The sequence below is a fragment of the Sturnira hondurensis genome, unplaced genomic scaffold (genome assembly GCF_014824575.4).
Source record: "Sturnira hondurensis isolate 20B ecotype Veracruz unplaced genomic scaffold, ASM1482457v3 Scaffold0022136, whole genome shotgun sequence".
In the NCBI taxonomy this organism is placed as follows: domain Eukaryota; kingdom Metazoa; phylum Chordata; class Mammalia; order Chiroptera; family Phyllostomidae; genus Sturnira; species Sturnira hondurensis.
In genome coordinates, this window is record NW_028094767.1 from 4,204,434 (window position 1) to 4,212,515 (window position 8,082).

Here is an 8,082-nt window from a genome sequence, read left to right on the forward strand (position 1 = left end):
GGCTGGCCCGTCCTGCTCTGTCCTGTTTGGACTTGGTGACACAAACACGAGCAAGTAACCACAGCTCAGCATAGTTCGATTGCTAACATCGTAAACTCTGAAATCATGCTAACGAGCCTGATTAGGCTCATTGTTAGATGTGTGACATTGGGCAAATTATTTATCCTTTCTCTGACTTCCTTTTCCCCTCCGTGAAATGCAATACTACTCGCTTCAAACATTAGGAACAACAGCAACAACAAAAAAAAAAACCCCAAAGACTCCATCCACAGTTATCCAACTAAAAAAATTCAATGTAAGATTTGCATTGATATACATTATTAATACTGCTAAAGCCTCCTTCCAGGCTACTAAATTCAAGTAATTTGTATGAGCTGCTCCTTTTCCTCCAATCAGTTCTACTTTAAACAATGCCTGGCACCAAACAAGCAGTCAATAATTGTCGACTGACTTTACCTTCTCGTCTGGATTCTTTGAATGAAAATCCATTTTTAACAGATCACACCTTGGGCCCCAAAACACACTAGAGTCAGCATCCAGTCCAGTTCCTCAGGTACTACAGGTGGGCAAGAGCTATGGTAGACACGTCAGCTTGATAAGCGTGTGCCTCTCTGCTTGGACCATATACTTGCAGCCCTTAGAAATAACGATAGCTTCACTCATTGAGTGCTACCTCATGCCAGGCACTGTGCTCGTCATTGAAAACATGATGCCATGTAATCTTTGCTTTTACCTTTGAATTTCTGGGAGAGGAACAAAAATGTCAGATAAAATCTGGTGTCCATATCTTTAAAAGGAGATAATTCCATTTCCCAAATTCCTCAATTAATGGTATTTTTCAGTTCTTTGTATCAGATGTAATGAATACAAAATAATCAATATTTAATTCTGCCCCTACTCAATATTTTATGAGAATAAAAATCTTTTTCTTTAAAGCCAGTTATAAAGTGTGGAAAAACTTAATCCCCTTTTTTGTTTTTATTCTTTATTTAAGTATGGGCAACATATCCAAAAGGTGCACACATAATAACTATACTGCTTGCTGTATTTTCACAAACTGAAACATCTATGTAACCAGCACCTAGATAAAGAAATAGAACATTGTCAACATTCCAAAAGCCCCTTTGTACTTCCTTCCTTCACCAGCCCTTCACAATGCTAATCACTATGCCCACTTGTAAATGACAATGCAAAATCATTCCTACACTATTACCACATACGCACTGACATTGTTTTGCCTGTGTTTATACTCTATGTATAGAATCATAGAGTGTAAACTCTTTTGTGTCTCTTTTTGAGAATCAGCTCTATTGCTGTATATAGCTGTAATTTGGTTCATGATCGTTACTGTATAGAATTCCGTTCTTGAATATACCATTTATTTGTGAACCATAATGATGGTTTAATGAGAGTTTAAGGCTATTATGAATAGTATATGTACTTTGGTGCACATATACATGCACTTTTGTTGAGAATCCACCCAGGGGATTTAATCGCTAGGCCAAAGGTGATGCATATGTCCTGCTTTAGTGACTGCTGCCAGAGAGTTTCCCAACGTGGTTGTACCAATTTACATCCCACTATCAGTGAAGAAGAATGCCGGGTCCTCCACAGCCTAACAAACACTTGGCATTTTCTTTTTAAAAAATACATTTTATTGATTATGCTATTACAGTTGTCCTATTTTCCCACCTTTATTCCCCTCCATCCTGTGCACCTCCTCCCACCTGCATTCCCCTCCTAAGTTCATGTCCATGGGTCATACATATGAGTTCTTTGGCTTCTACATTTCATATTTTATTCTTAACCTCCTCCTATCTTCTACCTACCATTTATGCTACTTAATTCTCTGTACATTTTCCCCACCTCTCCCTACCCACTCCCCTGCTGATAACCCTCCATGTGATCTCCATTTCTGTGATTCCGTTCCTGTTCTATTTGCTTAGTTTGTTTCTGTTTTAAGTTCCATTGTTAATAACTGTGAGTTTGTTGTCATTTCACTGTTTGTATTTTTTATCTTCTTTTTCTTAGGTAAGTTCTTTTAACATTTCATATAATAAGAGCTTGGTAAGATGAACTCCTTTAACTTGACCTTAACTGGGAAGTACTTTATTTGCCCTTCCATTCTAAATGAGAGGTTTGCTGGATAGAGCAATCTTGGATGGAGGTCCTTGCCTTTCATGACTTTGAATACTTCTTTCCAGCCCCTTCTTGCCTATGAGGTTTCTTTTGAGAAATCAGCTGACAGTCCTTATGGGAACTCCTTTGTAGGTAACTGTCTCCTTTTCTCTTTCTACTTTTAAGATTCTCTCCTTATCTTTAATCTTGGCTAATGTAATTATGATGTGCCATGGTGTGTTCCTCCTTGGGTCCAACTTCATTGGGACTCTCTGAGCTTCCTGGACTTCCTGGAGGTCTATTTCCTTTGCCAGATTGGGGAAGTCCTCGTTCATTATTTGTTCAAATAACTTTTTCACTTGTTGCTCTTACTCTTCTCCTTCTGGTACCCCTATAATTTGGACATTGGAATGTTTAAAGATGTCCTAAGCCTCTCCTCATTTTTTGAATTCTTGTTTCTTCATTTTTTTCCTATTGAATGTTTCTTTCTTCCTTCTGGTCCATACCACTGATTTGAGTCCTGGTTTCCTTCTCATCACTGTTGATTACCTGTACATTTTCCTTTATTTCAGTTAGCATAGCCTTCATTTGTTCATTTAATTTGTGAACATATTCAACCAATTCTGTGAGCATCCTGATTACCAGTGTTTTGAACTGTGCATCTGATAAGTTGGTTATCTCTTTATTGCTTAGCTGTATTTTTTCTGGAGCTTTGATCTGTTCTTTCATTTGGGCCATTTTTTGGTCTCAGCATGCCTGTTACGTACAAGTGGCAGAGCCTTAGGTGTTCACCAAGGCAGAGCAACCCCTGTTGCTGCATTGTGATGCTGCTGTGGAGGAGGGATCTGAGAGAACATATATACTTTTTAATTTTAGCCATTCTCATAGGGTATGTCGGCTCACCCTTGACTTACTCTTAACTTAGCCTTTCCCTCTAGGGCCACAAGGTGTGGTGCACTTCCTGGTGTTGACACATAAAACCATGAGCCCAACTATACTAGGCCACCTGGAGAACAATCTCAGCACAGTGACATGGCTTGAAAAATAACAAATCTTATGCCCTCAAAAGCCCCTCAATGAGGTCTTCACTTAGTCTCTTGAAGAGGAGGTGGTGAGGGAATTATAGCATGTAATCTAGATACAGCAGGATTTTCTAAAGAGACTCTTATAACAGCCGTCTCTCTAACATTACACTGCCATGTCAGCTGCCCCACTTCTTCCACAGGAAAATCCTTCCTGTTCTTTTCTCTGCTGGGGCTCTCCTCTGCCTTAATTCGCCTTCCTTTCTTCATGTCCAGCTGTTGACTTCTGAGCTCTCCCTCAGTTGTTACCCTGGACAGCACTCAAGTTCAAGACAAATGGTCCTTCCTCCTTAGATGAGGGAGGAGTGGCAGATCATCAACATTATAACTTAATATTTCCCATTAATATTTGGGTGGGGGGATTTTGAAATACTGGTGTGTGTGCTGCACTGCTAATTGGCACGTTTCTCCTGTTCTAAGCTGGTAACTAGGCTCTGATCACTTCTTTCCATGGATATCTTGGCCAAGCACAGGGCCAAAACACCAGTAGCCAAAGGCCTTTCCACTTTTACAAAATCCTAAAGTCTCAAAGGAGAGTTCACTGGGAGTCCAGGAAAAGAATGGGAGAATAGTGCCTTTAAGAAGCAGTATGCTGAGAGAAGAGATTCCCCTCTTCTGCTGGAAAACTTTGTGCCAACTAGAAAAGGGACCCCTCTGGACAGATGGAGGCCAAAAGGAACATGGCTTATGAGCAGATGCTGCCTGTGCCCAGAGTTAAATGAATCCACCTTATACCTGGGCACTGGGCCTGGGAAGCAGGATGCAGAGTGACTAAGCCCCCTTACCCCACCGTCTATACAGTGTCCCTGCAAAAATGTATCAAGCCTGCAGAAGGATGGCTCCATGGTGCACTTGGAGAGGAGAGATCCCAGGTGTTGGCAGCCCCAGCCTTAACAAAAATCCCTATTCCCCCACTCTCTGTGCCACAGAGGGCCATGAAGCACAGATTTGGAGGTTTAACTCTGATATATCAGCTAGGAGGACCATACGGCCCAGCAAGGAGAAGCCCTATCCCTGATCCTTTGTTATGTGACTTCCTGGGTGTTGATATGATCCAAGGGAGTCAGGATCCCCAGAACTGACTGACATGGTTCTCCCTTTTAGTCTGCTAAGGCCACAGTCAGGGTCTGCTTAATTTGATTTAAAAGCCATAAGAACTGGGATGTTTCTTATACACTTGAGTTTATTTTCTACACCTGTCATACCTGAATTGGATTTGCTTTTAAAAATAAACCTATTTTTGATTAATGAAACTATAAAACTCACCTTGCAATATGACAATTACTCTTGCATAGGTCTAAATAAATTGGTTTTTTGATTTAGTCCCTGTGAACATTTGAATACAGTCTTAAATTTGAATGTAATCCTGTACAATTTGATATGAAATGGCAACTAACTAGAGGCTGTAATGCCCTTTACATAAAACACAGGGAATTCAAGATTATCATGAGTAGAGATCTAACATTTCCAAGTATTCACATGGTTATTAGGCAGATTATTTATCAATATTTTTATTGCTTTTTAGATTTTTTTTACCTGAGAAGCAGAAATATCTGAAGTGTAACTGCTGTCATGTTAACACATACTTTGAACTATCTGCAAGTGTCTGCAACTGAACTGTTCATTTTTTTTAAGATTTTATTTATTTGTTTTTTAGAGAGATGGGAAGTGAAGGCGAGAGGGAGAGAAACATCAATGCATGGTTGCCTCTTGCACACCCCCTATTAGGGACCTGGCTGGCAACCCAAACATGTGCCCTGACTGGGAATTGAACTGGCAACCCTTCAGTTTGCAGGCCGGGGCTCAATCCACAGAGCTACACCAGTCAGGACTGAACTGTTTATCTTCTAACATACACAGTAGTGATTTCTTTTCATGACACTAAAGAGTGATACTTGAGTCCTGGCTGGTGTAGCTCCATGGATTGAGCGTGGGCTGCAAACCAAAGAATCGCCAGTTTGATTCCTAGGTAGGGCACACGCCTGGGTTGCAGGCCAGCTCCCCAGTACAGGATGTTCAAGAAGCAACCGCACCTTGATATTTCTCTCCCTTTCTCCTTCTCTTCCCCTCTCTCTAAATAGGAAGAGATAAATTTTTTAAAAAAAGAATGGCATTTGAGTAACATAGAGCCTGATTTTGAGACAGCCAAATTAATGATTGAATTGAAAATAGTTTTGTAAGTTATTGTGAGATACTATCAGTCAGAAATGTCCAAAAACACATAAGAAAAATTAAGTTAATGTTGTTCTCATTTAACCTAAAATAAGTATGATTTTCTAATAACTTTTCCATGTGAGTAAAAGTCTAGATAATAAAATATATATTCAAAACTTGAGATATATTTTCTTGTAATTTATATAGAAACCACTACAAGATATATTTGATCTATTATAGTAAATAAAATCATAATAGATGGTAAGAATGACAAAAATCTGATACCTCAATTGTTCTATAGATTTTTAGGCACCTTTCCTTTGAAGAATTGAAAATGGATTACCAAAACATATTCAATTTTCTAGAATGATAAGAAGGCAAATAGGGCTGCCCCCAATGCATAAACAAGGAACTGAGCACAAAATTTTAATAGCTTCTTCAAGACCACAGTCAGCTATTAAATTATTCATATACATGGGTACTTTAATGCCTCCGTGCTTCTCATTTATTATAGGACTTTTTCCTTTATCCTCTTTTCTTCAAAATACTGTTTACAGCTCACACATCAAGGCCTCCCTGCTCCTCAGGCAGACACAGCTGACTGAGCTGGCCATTAGTCACCGATTCCTCTTGCTTTAATTACTGAATATCATCCCTTAGATTGTGAAAAATTCCCTTAAATTATGCCTCAATACAAGTCAGAAGGAAATAGAAAATACACCAGAATTGTTAACCATCATTATGTGTGGGAGTTGTACTGTGCATAACTTTTAACTGTGTATTTTCCAAATTTTTCAATCCGGCCTGCCACCTGTTTTTATAAATAAATGTGTCATCTTTGAATGCTTTCACACTGTAATGCAAAGACTGTATAGTCACAAAGCTGTAAATATTTACTATTTGGTTCTTTACAGAGAATTGCCTGCCTCTGCTCTAGGACACTGATCTTGCTGTGTCGTGGAAGCTGGGCTGTGGGCATATTTGTTCCATCTTGTGAAAGGAAAAGAGCACACACCCACGTATGACAAAGCCTATGCCCGGCAGTAGCACATTCTATCACGAGGACTCAGTCACGAGTCCTCACATAGTGGAAAGGCAGCTGGGAAGAGAATCTGTGGCTGAACAACCATGTGCCCAGCTGATGCAGACCCCGACTCGAGGGGTTCATATGTTGTGGATGTGATGAACAAATTCACACAGACTACAGAAGTCTCTGAGAGAGAGAAGGCCCTGACCTGTGCCTGGTCAAGCTTTTATTGCTTTTCTGGGCACATTACATTGAGGATGGTCCTCATTTACTATGCACAGTTTCACTTTAGGTGGTTACCTTTTACAGATAACAAAGGAAAGAATGTTGCTAAGTACTTCAAAGAAAAGGATGTTGCAGATGTAAGGGGAGAAGTGGTTGAACTGGTTACACTCCACACTTGGAAGGTTTAGCACAAAATTTAGGAAGTTACTTTAAAGATATGCGGTAAACATTTGTTGCCTCAATTCAAGGTAAGGGAGTTTTAGCAAAAGCAAGCCTTAAAGCAGTCTAGGTACAATGCAGGCCTGAGTCCCCATGGGAAAACTGATCCATGGGCTCAGTTCCTGTGTGCTGACTCACTCCTTACTGGTTTTCCAAGTCATGGGCTGGGCTACATTTGTGCCACACCATGTGGAACGGTTCCCTGTACCCAGCTACAACTTCATCCCCATGAACCAACAGCAGCATGGCATTTGGAGGACAGCCAACAGCCTCTGCTATGTGGTGTGTGTGTTCTATCCATCTCCTCAACTTTGATCATTTAAAGTAGCATAAATCCATATGTGTCATATCTTAGGCAAATGGTCACATTTTTATCCATGTAAGAAATGTACTTTTGCTACAACCAAGCCAATATACTTTCTAGTAATGTTTTTCAGATAGAACATTGAGGTACAATTTGATGCAAGGTACAAGAGCTTGTAATGAGTGCCAAGCCAGAGCGGAGAAAGGTTGTGTTTTTACTAGAACGTGCAATGACATGAGCAAGCTGGTCAGGATGATATGTGGCTCTTCTCAAACAGCATCATGGTGCTAAACGGTGGCCTAGTGAGTGCCCCATGGCAAATGCAGGTGGGTGTCAATGCCTTAAAAAAATGCCATCCAAAATTCTGTTTTGTGAACATCTTCCTCAAATACAAAAAATGTTTGAGACCCATTTATAAAGTATTGACATGCAAAACATGCTGTCAGCCTCCAATCAGGCTTCATTTCAAAAGGAAAAAAAAGTATATATGAAAAGATCTGATGAATAGTAGCAATTTCCATCGGGGATCTCACAGTCCATTTGCTCTACTACTATATGAGATTAAAAGTAGAAAAGACATGTAAATGAACCTTTACTCTAGGATGATTTCCTGCAGTAAATTTTACTAGCTCCTTGGATTCAATTTTAAATGTCTGGAGCAATGTGCTCTCCTCATCTTTCTCCTGGAGGCAATTCAAAGTCCTATAGGAGATTTTCCCAATGCCCATGGTATAAAAAGCAACTGAGTGAGAAATAAGGAAATACAGGTTCTGGTCCTCATTCTTCTCTTCTCAACCACATGAATTTGCATGATCCATTCAGTATTCATTCAGCTGTGTGTTTTCTTATCAGATTCAAAGCCAGTGCTGTGGGAGAGACCAAGACGTCGGACACCCAGACTAGCCCTCTAGGAGTTTACGACTGAACACAGGAGCAACTTCAGGAGAAAGGGA